We start from the raw sequence: 23,746 nt of genomic DNA on the forward strand, positions 1-23,746 counted from the left end.
TACGCTCTGCCCACCAGGGGGCGATGCTCTGCCCATCCTGGGCGTCGCCATATTGCGACCAGAGCCACTCTAGTGCCTGAGGCAGAGGCCACAGAGCCATCCCCAGCGCCCGGGCCATCTTTGCTCCAATGGAGCCTTGGCTGCGGGAGGGGAAGAGAGAGACAGAGAGGAAAGCGCGGCGGAGGGGTGGAGAAGCAAATGGGCGCTTCTCCTGTGTGCCCTGGCCGGGAATTGAACCCGGGTCCTCCGCACGCTAGGCCGACGCTCTACCGCTGAGCCAACCGGCCAGGGCTCAACATGCACTGATTTAACTGAAAGTAATTAAGAGCAGGTCTAGCCATGGTTGAGACCTTAAGACAAAGCAGAAGGCAAAAGCCATCGAATGAAATACCCATTTGACTAGTTGTTCTTTTGTCCGGAAACACTGCTTAAAGCTTAAACTGAACACTCTCATGGAAGAGCACCCTTAAAATAGAAACGGTATTTACTAAAGACAGGTTATTTGTTAAAGGCAATCTGCTTAATCTTTTCTATTATCACTTTAAATCAGATGCATTTTCTATTTTTATTAAGTCTTAATCTATTAAAACAGACTGCGAACACATGATATAAGGCCTAAGATTTAGCAGTAGATTTTAAGGCCATTTTTAAGGTAGCCAGGGTATTATCAAAATGTTTAAAGATCATAATTTAAAAGAGACATTAAAAACAATAGATTTCTCAGCTTTTCCACCGTCAAAACATTTGGTGTCCCTTTCTTTCCTAGGCCCCAAATAGCCATGTAATCATCGCTCTGTGTTTTACATGCAGTTCTACAGTGAAGTACATTATTATTTCAACTCCACAGATTATATGGTAATCATGGATTTACTGTAAACCCAATTTAATTTATATGGAATTACTGACTTTAAGGTTGCAAAGCAATATTGTTTACAAGGCAGTATTATAACACTCAGAATGAATGCTCATTAGAGTTAATAAAGAAAGGAATGCATAGCTTCCAGGCTAAATCTAAATAGTTATAGTGATCGATATGGTAATCAAGCCATTTGAAGAGAGTACCTGTTGAACACCTATTCAGCAGCCTCCATACAATATAATTAAGGCTGTGGAAACCAAAGCTCATTTTATTATAAAATTCAAGAGTAATCCTTATAATGGGTCACCTGAATTACATATATGTTTATTCTAACTAAAAACACTAATCCCTTAGGATTTCAATTTGTAATTAATAACCAAGGTATTGAATTCTTGGGTAAGTTAGTCTTCATAGCATTTCCTTGAAATCTAAATGTTGCACATTTAATTCATTACACACTAAATTTTCTCTTGCTTATATTTTTCCCTGTAACCAGTTACATGTGTCTGAATTTAGATGCACAGGTGGGAATGTGAGTGAATAAATGAATACTCCCAATTCAACAAACCTTGAGGTATGTTGGACAAGAGGAAGGATGCAGTTTAAAATTCATGCTGCTTATTGGTCATACTCTCTGGTGAAAAAACTTTAATTGCTGCGGAGATGAAAAGTAGCCTAAGGCACGAGTCAAGGTGGTTAGGGCTTGCTTGAGGGGCAGTAGAAAATGTATGAGAAGGACCCATGCAAACACTGCAGGCCAAATAAAACTTAACTGACTTTTGAGAAATCCAAATCGCAACCTTAAAGAAGAAAAGTGGCAGTTTCAAAAAAATGGGGGCAGGGGGTGACATATTCTATATGAAGACATATTCTATAATTTTTCTAGTCTTCTTCCTTATGATAAGGATTATATTTTAAGTTTCAAACTATTAAGAGATGCTAAGACTGTTTAAATTTGATAAGAATTGTGTATGGTCAAAAGAAGTTGTGACTTTGGTCAGGAATGGCAGGGAAGAGAATGAATTATATCTTTTTGGAAACCAGTGTCCCCTCAAACCTTTCACTCATCAAGCTGAAATATTCCTGGAAAACAATGGTAACAGTTCAGTTGCATTCCAGATAGTGAATAAATTCTAAAGCAAAAGTTCCTTGCATACAGCATTCTATTGTATTTTATTTTTTATGCATCGACTCAACCAGCATTTAATGAACTCCTACTACATGGAAGCACTGTGCTAAGGATTTAAAATCAAAAGACAAATGGGACTCCCCCAGCCTACAGGCTTCAGCATTATAGAAAAGCTATACAGTGTCCGTAAAGTCATGGTACACTTTGACCAGTCACAAGAAAGCAACAGAAGACGATAGAAATGTGAAATCAGCACCAAGTAAAAGGAAAAACCCTCCCAGTTTCTGTAGGATGATGTGGCAGCATGTGCGCATGTGCAGATGATGACTTAACACCAGGGGTCCCCAAAGTGCAGCCCTCAGGCCACATGCAGCCCCCTAAGGCCATTTATCCGGCCCCCGCCACACTTCCGGAAGGGCCACCTCTTTCATTGGTAGTTAGTGAGAGGAGCATAGTTCTCATTGAAATACTGGTCAGTTTGTTGATTTAAATTTACTTGTTCTTTATTTTAAATATTGTATTTGTTCCCGTTTTGTTTTTTTTACTTTAAAATAAGATATGTGCAGTGTGCATAGGGATTTGTTCATAGTTTTTTTTATAGTCCGGCCCTCCAATGGTCTGAGGAACAGTGAACTGGCCCCCTGTGTAAAAAGTTTGGGGACCCCTGCTTAACACCGTGTATATAGCGGAGCAGCCCACGGCCATGCCAGTCGAGATGTGGACGGTACAGAGGAAAGTTCAGTGTGTTCTGTGGTTCGCTAAATTCGAATCTGTGACCAAAGTGCAATGTGAATATCGGCGCGTTTATAATGTAGCACCACCACATAGGAATAACATTACTCGGTGGGATAAGCAGTTGAAGGAAACCGGCAGTTTGGTGGAGAAACCCCGTTCTGGTAGGCCATCAGTCAGTGATGAGTCTGTAGAGGCTATATGGGATAGCTACCTAAGGAACCCTAAAAACTCTGTGTGTGAGCCCACATTGAACTGCACTGAATAGGTATGAAGTTGGGAGAGTTTTCCTTTTATTTGGTGCAGATTTCACATTTCTATCGTCTTTTGTTGCTTTCCTGTGACCGGTCAAAAGTGCACCATGACTTTACGGACACACTATATATCCAACAACTTACATCAAAAATATAAACATTGATTTAGTCATAATTTTTTTGATTACAAAAGAATAAAAAATAAATAAACTAAAATTGGCTCACAGATCCAAACAGCCCAGTGCATTGATCATGGTGAAAAGCAGAAGGTCCAGAGCACATATTCTGACTTCATTCTTTCCATTGTTCTTCGGTAATGGTCACCTGTTCATTCCTGATCATTGTAGCTAATGAGATACATATGTTCATTTAGTTCAGGTCAAGGCCCACCCTGAGCTAGGTTGTGATCAACTCCAATGAAATCACATGAAGTGGGATAAGAAGGTATGTTTTCATGGGGACAGTTTGGATAAATTACTGGAGAAAGGGAAAGAGTCCCAGGCAGGTAAAAACGACGGACATCTACAGCAAAGCCGATGATAGAAAAATACAGGGTACTCGCTTCGTTAGCATTTCCTCCATCCACATAGGAAGCATCTTTTCAGTGATGGTTAAGTGAAAATTACTTGGTTGAACTGAGTGGGTCCAATTAACCACAGGTTTAAACTGCATGGGTCCAATTAAATGCAGATTTTTAAAATTAAAATTAAAATTTAAAAATCTGTGTTTAATTGGCCCCATGCAGTTAAAACCTTTGTTGTGCAAGGGCCAATAGTATTTTCACTTCACAGTTGGGAATCCACCTCTGTGGAAAGATGATTTGCTAAGTGATAAGCATATTTTTTATTGTGCCAGTGGTCAGCATCCTTAACCCTAGCATTGTTTAAGGTTCAGTCAGATTTTTGAGTATCTCTTATGGTCTGTAATAGTTGATTTTATGGGTCGACATGGCTGGGCTAAAGAGTGCCCAGATAGCTGGTAAAACATTTCTGGGTACTTTTGTGAGGGCGTTTCTGGAAGAGATTAGCATTTGAATCAGAAGCTCAGGTAAAGAAGTTATCCTCTGTAGGAGCTGGTTATGGAGAGGCCATGATGGCTGGTTGACCTGAGAACTGCACCCTTGCTGCCTTTGGGAAGCACTTTCCTGTGCTAGAAGCCGCTCCAAGGACACAGGGGGCCTGTGGGAAAAACGGCTGCGTTAGGTTTGCTGGCGGGTTTACTGGCTACGAGCATTTTGCCTAATTGATGCCTGGGCGCAGGGCAGCGCCACGAGCATGTGGTCTATGTAAGGCTATGGGTGCTTCCCCTGAGCTGCGAGTTTGTCAGATCGCTCTCCCGTGGCCATGAGGTGCAGATTTTCCTGCTCCCTTGCCCTTACTGCAAAAAGCAGATTTTCCTTTGTTTATTAGCTCTTTTCCGTTTGTTGTTTATTCACTTGCCTGTCTTTTCGAGCCTCCGGTAAACGGGCATGGCCCAACGCTTTCTGGCACCGCAGTTCCTACCGTCTGCCCGAAATTCAATGGGAACGTACCTGGCCTCAACCACCAGCATTAATGGACCCTGAGAGAAAAAGGTGTTACCTGACCATCTCATGACTGAATCCAGTTAAAGCCTCTATAAAAACTTTTATGGTTTGGTGGGAAGGTGCAGAAATCAACTTCTTTTGTGGCTGCCAAGACAAGCGTCGTAAGTTCCCTTGCTTGTTAAAACTGCCACCTAAGAAACTGGAGCAGTGTGCCTCTTCTGTCTCTGTTTGCCCTCGGGTAGGGGGAATAATTTGCCCAGCAACCCCCTTGCCAATGTGGGTGGGCACCATTCAATCTGCTGTGGGCCTGAATGGAAGAAAAAGGCAGAGAAAGGATGACTGCTTTCTGCGTCAACTGGGACATCCATCTTCCGTCCTCAAACGTCAGTGCTCCTTGTTCTCAGGCCTTCGAACTTGGACCAGGACTTAATACTATTGGCCTCCAGATCTCAGACCGTTGGGTTTAGACCAGATCTATACCACTGGCTGTCCTGGGCTTCCAGTTTGCAGACAGCAGATTCTGGGACTTCTCAACCTCCATAATCACGTGAGTCAATTCCTCATAATAAACCTCTTTCTATATGGATATCTATCTATATCTATATATATATATATAGATATATATATATAGATAGATAGATATAGATATAGATATAGATATAGATATAGATATAGATATAGATATAGATATATATCTGTTTCTCTGGAGAATCCTAGCTAATACACAACATATTGTTTTTTGAGTTACCAAAGAAGTAAGAGCCATGGAACTTAGGGTCTATTTTAAACACAATGTATGAACGTATGGTCAACTGAAACAGTCTATGAAGTTCTAATATATGTAAAGTGATACATTATAATTTAAATGCTTAAGTACTAAGTAAGGCATGAGGTTCTACAATAATATTTAAAAATAGCAACTACCACTTGTCCAGTATTTCATGTTTTGAAAGCATATTTGTGTATGCTATCTCAGTATTTTAAAACCATCCCTGTCAGGTTGTTGGGGGATATATTTTGTTATCCACATTTTCCAGAGGGTACAACTGACACAGGAAGGGTCAGAGATATACAAAGTGGAGGAGGACAGATGGGAGGGGTGTGGTCATCTTGGCTGTTACTTTTCCTCTGTTTTCAAGAGAGTCTGCTCCCAAGTGGTCCCTACAGTGGATATCCCTGGGTGGACAGAGAGCTGAGACCAAGTGGCTGCCACGAAAGAGCTCTTTCAGTTTTCTTTTGCAAGCTAACATTTTAGCATAAAAATGCTTACATAGCTGCCTTTATTTCATAATCTACTTGTACTTCTTTTGCTATTAAAAACTTTTTGCCTCTGTCTTTGAGTAGCTTCTGTGACTCTGAGTATTTCTTTTACACTTTGTGAGCTTGCCACTCAAATTAAAAAGCACAGCTCAAGATTGCAGGGACACAGAGGCCTGTCATGTGATTCCTGGGGGGCTCAGAGTTGTCATTTCCAGTGTTGAGGAGTGTGTCTAGCAGAGAGGTAATAGTAGCTCACAAAGTAGCACCCCGTCTTTGTGGACAACAGTGACAAGAGAATAATTCATCCCACCCCCCCAGCCCCACCACCAAAAATGCCCTTGAAAAATAAATACAGGCCCAGTGGGTAAAATCTGTATTTAGCAAGTCTCTCCTATTATACATTAAAATCTTGTGTGCTTCTTTGTGTTGTCACCACATTTGCTCCCTTTCACAAAGAGCTAAATCGCACAGTATATCCTACAGGTTTCAAGTTTGCTAAAAACAAACAATTTCACAGCTTTCCAGAATGTTTTATTGGTTAGCATCTTCCAGAACCTTATATTCACTAAGTACTTTACAACATATTTATCATCACAGAATCCTTGAAATAGTTTGGCCTGATATATTGCTGGTTATGGATGGGGAACCTAAATGGGAGTGATGTGGGGGTACGGTCAAAGACCACCCAGTAGAGGCATGAAACCATGAATAGTACCAATCCTTACATATGCTGCGTGTCTTCCTCCTATACATACACCTCTGTGATAAAGTTTAAACTACTCTTGCACTTTGGGGCCATTATTAGGTTAAATAAGTGCTCCTTGAACAAAAGCACTGAGATACATCGACACTGACCCGATAACCCAGATGGGAACTAGTGTACTCCATTGGCTCTGGCTTCCTTGCTTCATTTGACTTTGAGTTTTTCCATAACCTCTCTAGGTCAAATCAGAAGATAAGTATTTATATATCTGATTCTGCCTGCCCTTCATTCTGATTTTGTCACTAGTATTCTTGTAACCAAGGGCATATCATTTTATTGAATAAGCCTAAGTTTTCTCACTTGTAAAAAAAAAAAAAACTAAAAAAATTCTTATGAAGAAAACGGGAGAAGGTGCCTGACCTGTGGTGGTGCAGTGGGTAAAGCGTTGACCTGGAATACTGAGGTCAACAGTTTGAAACCCTGAGCTTGCCCTGTCAAGGCACATACAAAAAGCTACTACTTGTTGGTGCTTCCCACTCCTCCCCTGCCCCTTTCTTATTCTCTCCTCTCTCTAAAACCAATAAAAAAAATCTTTATTTAAAAAAAGAAAAACCCAGAGAAGTTTATTTCAGAGGAATGGCCTAGGATGGGGCCTGAAATCTTGTCTGGTAGCTGGCGTGCAGTGCTGGGGAAGGGGAGTAATTTGTGATGAAGCTGTTAGGGACACCGCAGAGGTGTGCAAATACCCTGTCAGGGGAATGGGAAGTGATGGCTCATCAGAGATGTGCTCTAGGAAGGTCACTCTATAGCAAGGTCAACAGTAAATTGCCACATGGAACAGAAGATAGGGACGAGAGGCAGGAGATCAGCTAGGAAGCTAAATACAGTTGACTCTTGAACAGCGAGAGGGTTGGGGTGCTGACCCCCATGCAGTCAAAAATTTGTGTATAACCTTTGACTCCCCCAAAACTTAACTACTTACTAATAGCCTTTTTTTAATGAAAAGTCTTACCAAGAATTTGTGTATAACCTTTGACTCCCCCCAAACTTAACTACTTACTAATAGCCTTATTTTTTTTTTACCAAAAGTCTTACCAATAATATAAACAGTTCATTAACACATATTTTGTATGTTACATGTAATATAACATTATATGTTACTATAGTTTTACAATAAACTTATCTACAGAAAAAAATGTTAAGAAAACCTCAAGGAGTAGAAAAGAAAACCTCAAGGAGAAGGAAATACATTTGCAGTACTATACATATTTACTGGAAACAAAAATCTGCATATAAGTGGATCTGCGCAGTTCCAACCCGTGTTATTCAAGAGTCAGCCATAATCAATTTTTAAACCAGGCATGGTGATGAAAAGAATGGAAGGGAAATGACCTACATCATGGAGATTCATTCTACAGCAGCCTTTTTTCTGCCCGTTCTGTGCAGCTCTCACACATCGTAAGTGACCTTCAACAGAACTACTCAACCAGATAGACATATTTAGTGATGTATACAAATGAGAGCTTATTGACCTCACTTCCACCTATTCCTTTAGCATGAAAGAAAAAAGATCTGAAGAATTTATATGAATTCTTTTTATATATCTTCTTTATATTTCTTCTTTGAAGAAATGTCCATTTGAGTCCTTTGATCAATTTTTTTTAATGTAGGTTGTTTGTCTTTTGTTGTTGAGAGTTGTAGTTCTTTTGTATTTGGATATTAAATCTTTATCAGATATATAATTTGCAAACATTTTCTACCATTTTGTTGGTTGTCTTTATATTTTTCGATAATGTCCTTTGATGCACAAATGTTTTTAACTTTTATTGAGTACAATTTATTTATTTTTTGTTGTTACTCATATTTGTTGGTGTCAAATACAGGAATTCATTGCCATATTCAGGGTCATGCAGATTTACCCCTTATGTTTTATTCAAATAGTTTTAGCTCATTGATCCATGTTGAGTTAAAATTTGTACATTGAGTGAAATAGGGATAAAATTCATTTGTATGTTCTTATCCACTTATGTTAGTACCATTTATTGAAATAATGAAAAAAGAGTAAAAATAGAATAAATGCAATGAAATTAAAATATATAATTTTTAAAAGATTAAAAAAACCAAAACAACACTAGAAAAACAAAACACTAGAAAATAATAAAAGTTGGTGAGAATGTAGAGAAATAGGAACCCCTGTACATTGCTGGTGGAACTACAATATGATGCAGCTATTGTACAAAACAGTTTGGAGATTACTCATATAGTTCAACATAAAATTATCACAGGATCCAGCAAGTCCACTCCTAGGTATATACTCATGAAAAATGAAAACATAGGTCGCACAGAAACTTAGATACAATGTGTCTACCAAAGGACGAATGGATAAACAAATTGAGATATATACATACAATGCAGTATTATTCAGCCATTAAAAAATGAGTACTGGCCCTGGCCGGTTGGCTCGGCGGTAGAGCATCGGCCTGGTGTGCGGGGAACCCGGGTTCGATTCCCAGCCAGGGCACACAGGAGAAGCGCCCATTTGCTTCTCCACCCCCCCCTCCTTCCTCTCTGTCTCTCTCTTCCCCTCCCGCAGCCAAGGCTCCATTGGAGCAAAGATGGCCCGGGCGTGTAGCCCCTGGTGGGCGTGCCGGGTGGATCTCGGTCGGGCGCATGCGGGAGTCTGTCTGACTGTCTCTCCCTGTTTCCAGCTTCAGAAAAATACAAAAAAAAAAAAATGAGTACTTATATATATTACAACTTGGATGAAACTTGAAAACATTATGCTAAAAGAAAGACTAGAGACAAATGGTCACACAGTGTATGTTTTCGAGGCACTCTGCTTGCTGGTGAACACATAAAGTTGTTCTGGTTTCTTCAAGAACCTATCATTAAGAAAGAGGGTATAATTCAGGGCAGACTAGCAATTGCAAAACTCTCCCTGATATCTTAGAGGTTTGTTTCTCATTCAAATCCCAGAACAATGTGAATCAGCATTAAGAGATACTTGTTCAAATAGACTTTCAGGGATCTAGGCTTTAACATCCTCAGAACTTGGAGTTCTCCACTGTCTGCAGCTGGCCAGCAGACAAGGGAAGAAAGAGTGTGTGGAGGACTGTGCCCCTCCTGCCCACATCAGCCTGTGGTCATATCTACTATAAGGGAACCTGGGAACTATAGGTTGCTGTGTGCCCAGGAGGAAAAGAGAAAATTTGAGCCACAATGAGCCACAAGGGGAAAGGCAAAAACAGAAAAAGACACTTATAAAACAATGCATAAATAAAACCAGTATAGAAATATACATGTAGTGCTCAAAGAATACCAGAAAGTTCTACTGAAGCAGCCTGGGCCAGAGGGGTTGAAGAAGATTTCCATAGGAGGGGATGTCTGTACTGAGTCTCAATGCATGCTTTTTAGAGAATGAATAGAGGCTAACCAGACAAAGAGGAGGTGTTAAAAGAGATGCAAACTCAGAAAATGCAAATAAAAGAGAAAAAATCTGGAGGGGCTCTGAGCTCAGAGGGGACTGGCAGCCTGCCAGGGCACAGGAAATGGCTCTCTTGGGGCTCATGTTAACCTCAACATTTGAGACACACAGCTAAGTGGATGGAGAGGAGGTGTCCTCTTCTGCTCCGTGATCCAGTCCACAGAGCTCCTTTCTGGAACAGCTACCAGGAAATGGTTCCTCTTTGTGCTGCTCTTTACCTTGTAAAGTGTCATGTAACTGCTCCAAAGCACTTCCCTTGAGTCCTCTGTAGCTGCTGTTTCATCAGCCAAAGCTGTGAAGGCAGCTTGATACAAACCGGCCATTATGTTCCATTTAAATCAGGTGGTTTTTAATTCCCACTCCCCGAGGAGGAGCAGTAGTAGTGTGATTCACATCTCAGTTGAAAGCCATTGTATCTGTGAGAAAAGTGCATCTGAAAGCACATGAGACAGCACTTACTTGGATATTGTTTTTGGAGAACCTCATAACAATGACAGACACTGAAATGTGGTTTCCCTCAAGCCCCAGAAGAACAAATCGGCCCACAGGAGCTCTGCCCAGCTGCAGCAGCCTGAGCAGCTCTGTCCTGGGCCTGGGAGTCTTGGTGGGAAGCACAAACCCAGAAGCAATTCCATTCTCCTCAGACCAGAAGAAACCAAAGGCAATGCTGTTCCCACGCTGGGGTGGCCTTGCTAGCAGCCAGTGCCACAGGGACCAATGATTCCAGCCCTTGGTTTGGAAGCCCTCTCTTGGTCCCCTCCCCTTGGTCACTCAGCTGACAGCTAGACATAAATGTATTCTAAAGAATAGACAGGAGCTAATCAGACTCAAACTGACGTTCAAACTTTAGTTCCCAAATCCCACTGGTGCCAAAATGGAAAGCCCAGATCCTGGCTGCCAAAGAGAGCTCCATTTTTTTTTTCAAGACTGTAATGCTGATAGTCATCTCTGGATAAAAATAAATTATAAATAGTAGTTTTATACAAAATGGGGACTATAAGAGTAGATGCTTAAACACAAATGAAACATCACAGGGAATAACTTATGAAGATCTAGGGTCCCAGTTTTGTTCTGTTCCCACAAGGGAGACAGGGTAGTAGAAAAGGTATACATTGTGATGTTTGCTCAAAGCCAAGCCCTTTGATCTGCGTGGCTCTGGGTACGTAACTGAATTTTTCTCCATTTTGATTTCCTGTCTGTAAAATCACAATGAGAATGTGTACCTTATTGTACCATTAACTGAAGATACCGATGCAGCATGCCTACTTCAGGAATGGCCTGTAGTAAGTGCTCAATAAATATTCTGCTTCTTTTGCTTTCTCTGTATCTTTTGGCTTCTGCCAATGTCCCGATTGTGGGGAAGTTCCAAATCTTGGTCTTACTGCCATTGTGGCTTTGAAAGGTCTAAAAGTGAGATTATTTTCTTCCTAATCAGCTATCCCTTTTGTTTTCTTTTTTTTTTTTAATTTTTTTTTAAGTGAGAAGCAGGGAGGCAGAGAAACAGACTCCCATATGTACCCTGACCAGTATCCACCTCGCAAGTCCCCTATGGGGCAATGCTCTGCCCATCTTGGCAACCGAGCTATTTTTAGCACCTAAGGTGAGGCCATGGAGCCAACCTCAGTTCTTGTGGTCAACTTACTCCAACTGAGCCATGACTGCAGGAGGAGAAAAAAGAGATAGACGAAGGAAGAGGGGCATGGGTGGAGAAGCAGATGGTCACTTCTCCCATGTGCCCTGACTGGAAATCAAACCCAGGACTTCCACATGCCAGGCTGATGCTGTATCACTGAGCCAACTGGCCAGGGGAGCTATCCCTTTCAATGACCATTCCTAACTAACACTACCATTTTCTCAGTTAACTAGATTCACTTGTTTAACTTTCCCCTCTTCAGTCATCCAGATCTATTGTGTTTTCCTAGCTGGTATTTGAAACAGTCTCATTATACTTTACAAATTCATACTTAAAAAGAAAAAGAAATAGAGAAGGACAGACAGATAGGAAGGGAGAGAGATGAGTAGCATCAACTCATAGTTCTGGCACCTTAGTTGTCCATTGATTTCTTTCTCATATGTGCCTTGACCTGGGGGCTCTAGCCAAGCCCGTGACCCCTTGCTTAAGCCAGTGACCTTTAGGCTTGTGCTAGTGACCATGGGGTCATGTCTATGATCCCATGCTCAAGCTGGTAAACCATGCTCAAGCCATGACCTCGAGTTTCAAACCTGTGTCCTCAACATCCCAGGTGGGTGCTCTATCTACTGTGTCACCACCTGGTCAAGCTCAAATTTGTACTTTGAAAGTTATGGAATATCACAAACTTTGCTGAAACGTTTAGAGTAGAATCCTGAGCTGGTAATATCGGTTGTAAAGATTTCTTTTCAGTACTGTTGCCAGAGATGCAGCTGTTGACTGCTATACAGGTGAGAGTCATCAGGACTGAAAGAGGATGGAGTAGAAAGAGTCTCACAGAAATAAAGCCTGGTGTGGGGGATGTAGGGAAGATGCAGATGTTCTGTTTTACTGAAAATTGAGGTGTTGAGTAGGCATCAGATTTTAACCAACCCAGTGGTTCTCAGGTATCTTTTAGTAAAGTTGCACCCCATCAGTTGCTCTGAGCTTTTTGCCTACTGAGTTAAAGATCATTAATTTATTTTCATCTTCTCTCTCACTTAATATTTAATAATGCTGAAGCCCAAGAAATGACTTGTCCAAAGTTATCTAGCAGGTTAGCCGATAATGCTTTAGTTGTCTTGTTTCTTCTCTCCCGATCTAAAGTAAATTGACTGTCATTGCTTTCTGAGTACAAACGCTGCCATGCCAACATTAATGCCAATTTAAGATTACTTATATCCTCACCTGAAAAACTGTAGGACCTTTGCTGACAGACCCCAGAAGGCTAGACCGGTTATTTCTGAGAGAACAACAGGGAGAGAATCAGTTTACAAACGTGCAGGGGCAAGTCCACGCATGCCCGTGTTTGGCTTCATCTGACTGCCTGCAGGGCATTTCGTGGAATCACGGCCCTTCCACCAGTGCTGGGCGCTGCACTCTCTCCTGCTGTTGCACTGGCCTCAGAACTTCTCTGGTGGCCTTTCCAAACGCTCAAGTGCCAGGGCTACATTGAAGCCTGCAGGGGAGTTTGTATGTAGTGGGGAGAGATTCCATTTTCCAGGAACTTCTATCATCTGGCCCTAGTCCCACCCCCTCCTATTCCATTTAAAACAAATAAGCAGTCTATCAAATAAACAAATGCTAGTCTCCTAGGAAAGACAGATGCCATATGTTTCTTCTGTTGGCACCATCTATCCTCCATGCTCTCTGAAACAAATTATGATATTTATCTTTTTTTTTTTCCTAAATATACACTTAGCAGAGAGGTATTCCTAATTCCAATTAGGAAATGTTTGAGTCTCAGTTCCATGTCGATTACAATTCCCTACCTGAAAAACTTGTGTTTTAAAACAAAGATATATATTCATGAGTTGTATTTGTCATTTTTTCCCAATGCTGAGCCCAGTTCCTGCCCTACGTGTTGTAGAGGCTCAACAAAAGCTTATCTTCCTGTCATGCGTAGGTGGGACATAAAAGTGAAACTAAGAGACATTGATAAGAGTGTGGTGGTTACAGGGGGGAGGGGGGAAAGGGAGAGGGAAAGGGGGTGGGAAGGGGCACAAAGAAAACAAGATAAAAGGTGACAGAGGACAATCTGACTTTGGGTGGTGGGTATGCAACATAATTGAACGACAAGATAACCTGGACTTGTTATCTTTGAATATATGTATCCTGATTTATTGATGTCACCCCATTAAAAAAATAAAATTATTAAAAAAAAAAAAAAAAAAAAAGCTTATCTTTACCGAGAAGTCTCCTGGTGGCACCAGGCCTTGCAAAGGAATGTCAATATTTTTGGTATTTTGATTCCATAAAGACCAGTTATACAGACAATATCAAAACCATGATTCTGAAGCCAGAGCCATACTTTGACCAAGAGATCTGAATTTGGGTTATACCTACTGAGATGTTATAATGCTGATGGTTGAGGCCAGGCAGGTTAGCATTGAATTCGAGCAGAGGGTAGAGGAACGATGGAGCTAGAAAGTGTCAGGCCATTCCTATTTATTGGAGGCTCACAAAGACAGGTGAGCAAATAAAGGAAAACCACTTTCCACAGTGGAGGGCAAGAGATCAGGAAAACCGTCCCTCATAGTAGCGGTTGAGAAAGTTAGGGAACTGCACCTCACGGTGGCAGGAGAATGATCTGGGAGAATCACCACTGAGGGAAAGCACCCATAGCTTTTCATAGAGACACACACAGCTTTCTGCCATGTGCTCATGTACCAATTGTGCAAAGTGCTTGCAGCCCGGAAACCAGCAAGCAAGCCTAACACAGCTGTTTTCCCCACAGATGGCTGATCATGGATGTAGGATGTTGGGATATTGTGACATACAGTAAGAAATATATATATTTGGTCTTCTTCCCTGATACAAAGCTCCTTGGAATTTCGTAAACCGTGCAAGTGATAAAGGTGTGTTTTGCTATTATTAATGAGGTGGCTTTGGGAAAGCACCTAAGTATGGGGCTGGATGCCGGTAGAGCCAACCATGTGGTCAGAGGATTGGAACTTTCAGTCCCTGACTGCCGAGAGGGGAAAGGGGCTGAAGATGGAGTTAAATAACCAATGGTCAATGGTTTCGTCGATCATGCTCATGTAATAAAACATTCATAAACACTCAAACTCACAGGTTTGAGAGTCTCCAGGTGGGTGAATACCTGGAGATTTGGGGGAGTGATGTGCCTAGAGAGAGAGAGAGAGAGCTCTGCACCCTTCCCCCATGCCTTGCCCTATGTGTCACTTTCATCGAGCTGTTTGAGTTGTAGCCTTTTGTAATAAATTGTCACTCTAGTAAGTAAAATGTTTTTCTGGGTTCTATGAGCTACTCTAAAAAATTAATTGAACCCAAGGAGAAGGTTGTGGAAACCTCTAATGTATAGCCAGTTGATCAGAAGCACAACTAGCAGCCTGGCCTTGGAACGGCATCTGAAGCGGATGGGTGGGCAGTTCCGTGGGACCGAGCCCCTCCCCTGTGGGATCTGCTGCTGTCTCTAGGTAGGTGGTGTCGGAATTGAGTCAAATTGTAGGACTCCCCGCTGGTGTCGCAAGAATTGCTTGTTGGTGTGGGAAACCCCCTCCCCCACATGAACTAGAACTGTGATCTGGACAATTTTGGATGTGTGCCCTGAGACTTGGTTCAGGAGTACTTTCTTTAGGAAGCCTGCCCCGATCTCCCAATGTGAGGTAGGTGTCCTCTATAGCATTCCCACTGCAGCCTTTACTTGTTCCACTATAGCCATTGCAGTTCTGCGCCATGACTACTGTTTAATTACTCATTTTCCTCCACTGGATGGTGAACTCTTGTGGGCAAGAAAAGGGTTTACTTGACTTAGTCAATCCACCATCTAGTGTGAGACTTGCCGCTTGAGGAATCTGATGGCTTTCCATCGCTATTACAAAAAAAATTGAAATCAAAGCCCTTACCATGAATTATAAATCCCATATCCCTGCTGGTTCTCTTCCTTTATTTTTGTCTTTGCTTATTTTTCAAAGCCCAGGCCTTTTCCAGATACTTGACTATGCCCTGGTCTCTCCTGCCAAGGGGAGTTCTCCCTTTCTGGCCCCCATCATCTAAGATCTTGGCTCACATTGCACTTTTGCAAGAAAGCGTTCTCTCACCCCCAACTCACTCCAACCCATACAGCCCCTATTGCCTCTTATCTCCCCTCATTTCTGGTCCAGATTAGGTTTCTTTGCTCTGCGAGCTCGCAGAACCAAGCGCTGTCTTTCTAAGCACACAGTTTGTGACTCTGCATTCAGCGATATGCTTTTGTGATCAACACCCCCCCCTACACACACATCACCTCCAGCACCACAACCATAATTCAATTGTAATTTTCCAGGAAAAGGGAATTCCACAGTATATTCCAAGCAATAAGCACAGTGCCTGGCATACAACAGATAAGATGACAAATGGGTGAATGAATGAGGTGGTAAATTCAGATGGAGTATATGGGCCTCTGAATGCAGAGAGAGGCCTGTTAGAGCTCAACATGCAAGGGTTTTATCATGCCATTTTGCAATATCCAGATAACTGGCCTTTTGATGCATACCAAAGCAAATTTGCTTAGTGGATTACAGGTGCACCATGGAAAAAATATATGAAATGTATTTTCCAGGGTGAGAAAATAAAACTCCAGTTAATTTTAAGTTAATAGCCTGACTAAAGCAAGGACTTAATATAGTTATTATCTATATTTAAATGTAGTCAAAATATGTGCAGGTAGAATTAATAATGTGTTTATGATTTTCAAATGATTCCTGTGAATACATGCAGATAATGTAAAAGAACATTTAATTGAATATAATTAAATTACTGAAATACTTATAGTAATGATACTTCAGGAAGAAGGTCACAAGTAGCTGAGGAGCCAATTCCAAGAACTTACAACTTGCTGATTATATTGGCAGAGTTGATGCTTTATGATTAAAATAGAATACTTACATTTCACAATACAAAGACCCATCTTATCCAGGGTAAGCTCATAATTTGGCAGGAGGTTGATTTGGGGATGCCCTTGAAAATAATACCTGTGAAGGCATGAGACACGGTGGCTCAGACAGAGAGGAGCTGAGCTGCGTTGCAATCAGAACAGATGTCACAGCCAGTCTCATGAAAAGCTCTGGAGCTGGGATGGCCCTTCAGATTTGTCCTGTGTTGAGGTAAGGGGGCCACACCTCTGCACCCTACATCAACCAGGCATTGGATATAGTCTGCCCCTGGGAAGCGGGAGTAATGTCGGTGAGGCAGCTCCTTGCAGTTGAGAACAATGGCCGGAGTGATTCATCCATGACCCCATGGCAGTCAACATCCCAGCAGCCGAGGCAGTGAGATCTCAGGTCCTGAAGGTGAATCAGAGTAACTACTACAGAGGCCTTGCTTGACCACAGTCTGTGAATCAGCAAATCCATCTTTGCACTCTGCATTCTATCACACCACCCTGTTTATTTCATTTTTATTTTATCACACCATGATTTTTAAAATTAATTTATATTTTGTTTATTATTTGCCTCCTCCACTTGGGTAAAGGCACTCCACTCCATTTGGAGTGTCGTTAGAACTTAGTAAATACTGGTTGAATGAATGTGTGAACAAATGATGCAGGCTGATAACTGCACTCACGTGCTGCAGTGATCAGGATGTTCACAATTACTGCACAGTGAGGAGTCGTTTTATAAAAGAGGTCAGTCTGCACTGGTTGGAAGGCATAAAAGAACACTAAAATCTTATACTCATTCTTAAAGTAGAAACAGAATATACTCCCAAATTATGGTATCAGACACATTACAATTTCCAACAAGCTTTTTAAAAAAAAAAACTTGTGTTTTATGCTAAATAGTAGTGTATGTTTATTACAGAAAATATGTACAATACAAAACTATAAGCAAGAAAATAAAATTAATCCATGACCAAAACACAAAGAGCCATAATTAGCATATTCTGGTATGTTACTTTTCAACTTTTCTCCATTTATATTTTCTATATAATTTGGATCATACCACTGCTATAATTTTATATTTTGATTTATTACCCCCTTTGAGGTCATCAAAATCTTTTAGGAATCCTATTTTGAAAGGACTATTGTTATAGTTGCAACATTATTATTTAACCATACTACCATGATTGGATAATTAGATTGTTTCCAGTTTTTATGTGATTATAAACAATTTCAAATAAACCTTATTATAACAAGATTTATTAATGATTATCCTTCTAAATGCTCAAATGATCTAATTTGCTAATAATATGCCTCATTTGTCAGTTAGATCAAATCAGTCCTTTTCATTAAGGTCTTTTATCAGAAATAATAGAGTAGAACCAGTCATTAAGTTAAAGAAATCCTGGGTCCCAGCCCAAGTTCACAATACACAAAAAAAGCAGTGTGCTTTTCCACCCAGAGCCTTGGGGTCTTCCCTTGTAAAATAGAAAGGTTGGGCTAGATAATTTAAAAAAGGCTACAGCTCTAGTACTCTACACGATTATGGCTGCTTCTTACTTTGCTCCAAGAAACATCTTCATGGGCTCAATTTCAGGCTTCTCTAACATTCTGAGTTACCTCTACAAATCTTCTCTGATGTTCTGTATTTCTGATTTAATTTTCTTCCCTTGATCCGATTTTGGCAATTCCTTAATCTTCTTATCTGGGTCTCACTTTTGTTCCTTCTTTCACTGCCGTTTATTAAGTTGAGATGAATCCTCTCTTCTTGATCTTTTTACCCACCCAGCACCTGATTTTCTTTTAAGTACTTTCTTAACACTTAATTTTTTTCTGCTAAATCTTTTTATATTTAATACTCAAAAAGATTGTTCAAACCTCTAGTTTCCCTTTTTTTTCTGAAAAAGAAATGCAAATAAAAAGTTGGACAAAGAAGGAAAGATATTGAAATTAAACCAGGTAACACGATCTAGCACACACATGCATTGTATTTGAATGTAGTTGTCTGCCACAGACTATGTGTGGTATACGGTTTAGGGAGGAAGGAGAGGAAACGGGGCAGTGTGTGCTGAAGAAGGAGTGAAAAGTCAGACTATTTCAGTCAACAAGGTTCATAGAAGCCCACATGTCACATTAATCGTAAGCCCATAATAAAAAATGATGCTAGTAATCAGTAATTGCTAACATTTTAAATTGCTTTTTACGTGGCAGACGTTATATTATGCACATTAATATGCAATGTTTTCTGAATCTTCAGAAACCACTGTGAAGGAGAAACTACCATCTTCAGTTTGGGGGGAAACTGATATACTAAAATCATTTTGCTATATTATAATAAACAAATTTACAATAATTATCAAATCCCGGGAATCAATGTAATGGCAGGTTTGGGTTTTACTGTGTAGCAGTTAGCATGCCGCAAATTGTCTTAGTTGGGTTTGCCCAAAATGTATAACCTGAGAAAAGTATTTAGCAGGTGATTTCAGAAATCGGATCCGGAGGGAGAGAGGAGGGAAAGCGAGAGAGGGAAGGAGGGAGAGCCAAAGGAAGCGTGTCATTGAGGCGCCCACAGGCTCCTGGGGAGAGGAGTCTGTCTCAGTCTCTCAGGATCAGCCCTTGGAACCGGAGAGACTGGCGTTCTCTCTTTTGTTGTACTGTCCTTTCTGAACGTGGGTTTTCAGAGAAGTTCTCTGGGGAGGTGTTGATAGGCACAGTGTAACAAAAACGTGGCCTGATTAAATACCACTCTGCTGAGAAACATTCCAAAGAGGATCAGAGGAAGGGAATGAAGCATGATTCACTGCCTCCTCTCTTCCAGACACTTCCCCTTCACTACCACATTTGACCTTCAACACAAGGAGAGGAAATGCCCATCATTTCCATTCGCTAGGCAAGGAAATTTGTGTAACCAGAGTAGGATCTGATGAACATTGCATGAGTAGGGATTAGAACCTAAAGCTGTCTGACTTGAGCATCCATCTTCTGTGTTTTGTTTGTTTGCGTGTGGGTGTGTATTAGCTAATTCCTTCACTTTCTTTCATTTACTCCCCCACCCCTCTCCCCTCTGATGGCTATCCATCTGTTCCATGTGTCCACACCTCAGATTCTATTTTGTTCATCAGTTTATTATGTTCATTAGATCCCACATATAAGAGAGATCATATAGCATTTGTCTTTCTCTGCCTGGCTTATTTCATTTAGCATGATAATCTCCAGGTCCATCTATGTTGTCACAAAAGGTGAGATTTCCTTCTTTTTATGGCTATGTAGTATTCCATTGTGTAAATGTACCACAGCTTTTTTATCCACTCATCCACTGGTGGGAACTTGGAGTGTTTCTAGATCTTAGCTATTGTAAACAATGCTGCAGTGTTCACCCTCTGTTTTGAATACCCACAGTGCAGGAGTTAGTGCCTGGCTGCATCTTCCTGTGGAGAAAGATCACTCCTGCCTCTCTTTTAGGCTCTCAGACACCAGTGTCTGCTCAGGCATAAGAACCACACAATTTATTGAAGGGCTTCCCTACTTGGCATCTGTTTGAGTATCACTGGAGCTGAGAGGTGTTAGTAACAGACAGTGAATCCACAGGCCAGCTTTTTGAATAGTGTGTGGAGCTTGTCCCAAGTGTGAACTTTACACACTACACCACCACACTGCTGCTCTGTGCCGGGTGTCCCCATCTGTGGTTCTCCTCTTTCTGAGCTAGTCATTTGTCAAATACTGTTCCCTGGCAACCCAGTGCTTTCTAAAAAATCCAAAGAGAAAGGAAGTCCTGAGTAAAAAGTCACTGTTCTTTCAAACTAGCTTCCATATTAAAATTTGCCTGATTCATTTTCATTCCCAGATGTAGAGAAGCATGGATGTTTCACAGCTCCTACTCAGATGGTGGAGAAACATTTAAGGCCACAATTTCAATTTTTCCATGGCCAGTTGGCTGACCAGAACACCTCAAATAAACATTAATTTCACTTTCTTCTCTTGAGAGAGAGTGGACTTCAGAGGAAGCTAGGCGTGGTTTCAAACCCTAGCTCTGCCCTTGACTAGTTGTGTAATTTTGAGTGAGTTTAATTAGCTCTCTGCTCGGTCAACATAAAGTGGGGATAAAATGGTAACAATCATCTTTACCTGACAGGGTTTCTTTCAGAAAATAAAAGAAGCAATGTGTAAAGTATTCAGCAAGTTTCCTGTCACTAGCAGACACTTCATAAATGTTAGCTTTCATTCTATTCCCCCCAGTCCCAGCCTGCTTACCCTGATTAAATGTAATGGACTAAGAAAAAAAAATTGTATGCGTTTTTAGATAATACTAATCAACAAGTAAGATTTTTACTGCACTATAATTTTGGTAGTGTGGTTAACACTTACACCCAGATTAGGAGTAAAATAGTGAAATAAAAATCCAGCTCAGACACACATATCCTGTTGGTTTCTGGGAGAGAACTGTGTGTCTTAGTAAATACCAACTACCATGCTATTCCCTCCAGAATGTGATTGGTTGAATTAGGTGGCCAGGGAGTAAGAATTGAATAGAGCCAGGAAAACAGCTGTGTCTGGATGGAGGCAGCAAGCTTGCAGATTCATTTCTCCAACAGTTTTTACTTAAGAGAACCATCCATCTATAATGCATGGCTGCAGGACTATACAGACAGCAAATCACTCAAACTGTGAACATTACAAGCACTGGGCATTGACTTTTTCAGTTCTGGGAACCTGCATGATGAGCTACCTGTAATTTTTCTAGCAATAACAAGAAAGCAAAAGAAAAGTAGCTACTCAAATAGAAGTGGGAATGACCGATTCACTTTCTTGTGTGCATTTACCGTCTTTCTAATTGGAATTTATTATAATTCATTTATTCTACAAACATTTGCTGACCATCAACTATGTGCTAGGCACAAGGTTAAGTATTGGGTATGCAAAGAGCAGCTAGATTTCAATGATCCCTGTGTTTCAAGGAGCTAGCAGACTAGTGAATCCAGTAAATATGTCTAAACACAAAAATAAGTACTGTCAATTAGATCAAAGTTCTGTGAGGAAAGAATATAATAGAAAGCTGCTCAGAGGTGCTAGCTAACATTTAAGCTGAGCCTACAAGATGAGGAGGAGGCAGGCACACATAATGCCCAAAGCAGGACACCACTCTCAGAAGCATGTGCAAAGTCCCTGGGACAGGAAAATGCTTGGCTTGTTCCTGGAATTAAAGGGAAGAGAATGTGGCTAGTGCAAAGTGAGCACGGGGAAGGTGACGTGAATGAGAAATTGGAAGGGAAAGCAGGAGCTAATATTGTTTTAGGGTAAATACAAAACTATTCAAAAGTATGACTCAGGCAAATGACATAATTAGATTTACAATGGCAGAAGATCACTCTGGTTGCTTGGTGGATAAAGGCTTGGGTAGGGAGGGCACAAGAAGTTTTGCAGCCAATTAGAAGGCATTTTAGTATTCTAAGTAGAATAGGGTGGTGGTAGGAAGGTGGGAAAGTCATGACAATGTAGGTGTACAGCAGTGGAACAATGAGGGAGACACACTGGAGGCAGGGTTGACCTGGGTGTTGTGAGAGTGACGGGGTCAGTCGAGGGTAATGTAAATGGCATGGTTTAATGAAATGGATGCATGTGGGTGCCCTTTACTGGATGGGAAGGGCCAAGAGAAGCAGAAGACAGGCCACGCTTCCTCGGGCTCCTTGACAACCTTGTACTTGTTATAGAATGAACTACACTACCCTTTGGTTTTTGTATCTACCTGACTGCCTTCTCTGTCAGCTTTTTCACCCCTTTTGGGCAGAAGGCACAAGGGCTTTTGAATAAAAAAGAACAGGGATGAAGCAGTGCTCTGTCACTCACTCACTGTGTGACCTTGAACAAGCTATTGAACTGGTAAAGTCGGGGTTTCCCACTGTGTAAGCAGTTCTCCTGGCACTTTTCTCAAGGGTTGCTGAATTAAATGAAATAAATTATATAGTGTGTCCAGTGCTTAATATAGAACCAATGAATGTTAGCTATTATGATTGGAATCGTTCGTAACCCTGGTCCATAATAGCTACTTAGTAAGTATTTATAAGTGAATACAAGGGTAAAAACGCATTTAGGTTCTCACTGAAAAAGTTAATAAATCAAACCTGGATTCTAATTCTAACCATCTAATTACTGTTGATTTGAACCTCTCTGGGTTAAGCCCAACCTCAGTTTCCTCATCCATAAAATGGGGCAGAGGTGCGTGAAGGGATGGATGTTGTATGTTAGGCTAAATGGTTTCTTAAGGAGTTTCTAAATTTAAACTTCCAATAATATTCTTAATTTTTGTTTTAATATACCTATTTAATCAACTACTACAGGGTGCTTATCTGCCTTCTCATTTGATGCTAACAATTGTACCAGGATGAAAGTAGGCTAGATAATACAATTATTAGTTCACAGGTAAAAAAAGAAATGAAGTTAAATGACATGCCCATGGTCAACACTTGAATTTAGACCTCATGATATACAGACTATAATTCTTTTCTACTACATTGCACTGTTTTTTAGACTTGAAGTAATCCTCAGATGTAAAGAGAATTTATTTCAAAAAATTGTATTACTTTTGTAACCAACCACTTAAAAATGTGAAGTCATCCTAGGCTTAATATTCACTTTAGACAAGAATTCAAGTGGAACCTCAGAGCTATGAGGAATCCAATAGACAACTAATGCTTGCAGTGTGCACACTTGCCTAGAACTTCTGATCTCTTTTGTGTTGTCCAGTGGAAATATAATGCAAGCCCCATATATAATTTTAAAAATTTATTAGCTACATTAAAAGTTTAAAAGACACTAGTGAAATTAGTTCTAATATTATATTTTATTTAATTTTATATTTCCAAAATAGTATCATTTCAATGCGTAACCAGTTCAAACATTATTGAGATACTTTATAATCTTTTTGTTTTCCATTCTAAGTCCTTTAAGTCTTCATAATCCAATATGTTTTTTACATTTATAGTACATTTCAAGTCAGCCTAGACACATTTCAGATGCTCAGTAGTTATGTGTGGCTTGGCCACTATATTGGACAGCACAGGATATACAACTACCCAGTCACCAGTCAGATCTTTAAATGGTTTTATATTAACATTACAATAAAGCCATATTCTGTACATGGCTTACCAGCTCCTGCTTTTCTCTCTACCTACCCATTCATGCTGCATTCCCCTGCTGCTTGCTTTGTATATTCTTGAGGATTAATAGTCACAATAGAAAAGGTGTCATAGTC

This window comes from Saccopteryx leptura, chromosome 2, assembly GCF_036850995.1.
Source record: "Saccopteryx leptura isolate mSacLep1 chromosome 2, mSacLep1_pri_phased_curated, whole genome shotgun sequence".
NCBI classification, from domain to species: Eukaryota; Metazoa; Chordata; class Mammalia; order Chiroptera; family Emballonuridae; genus Saccopteryx; species Saccopteryx leptura.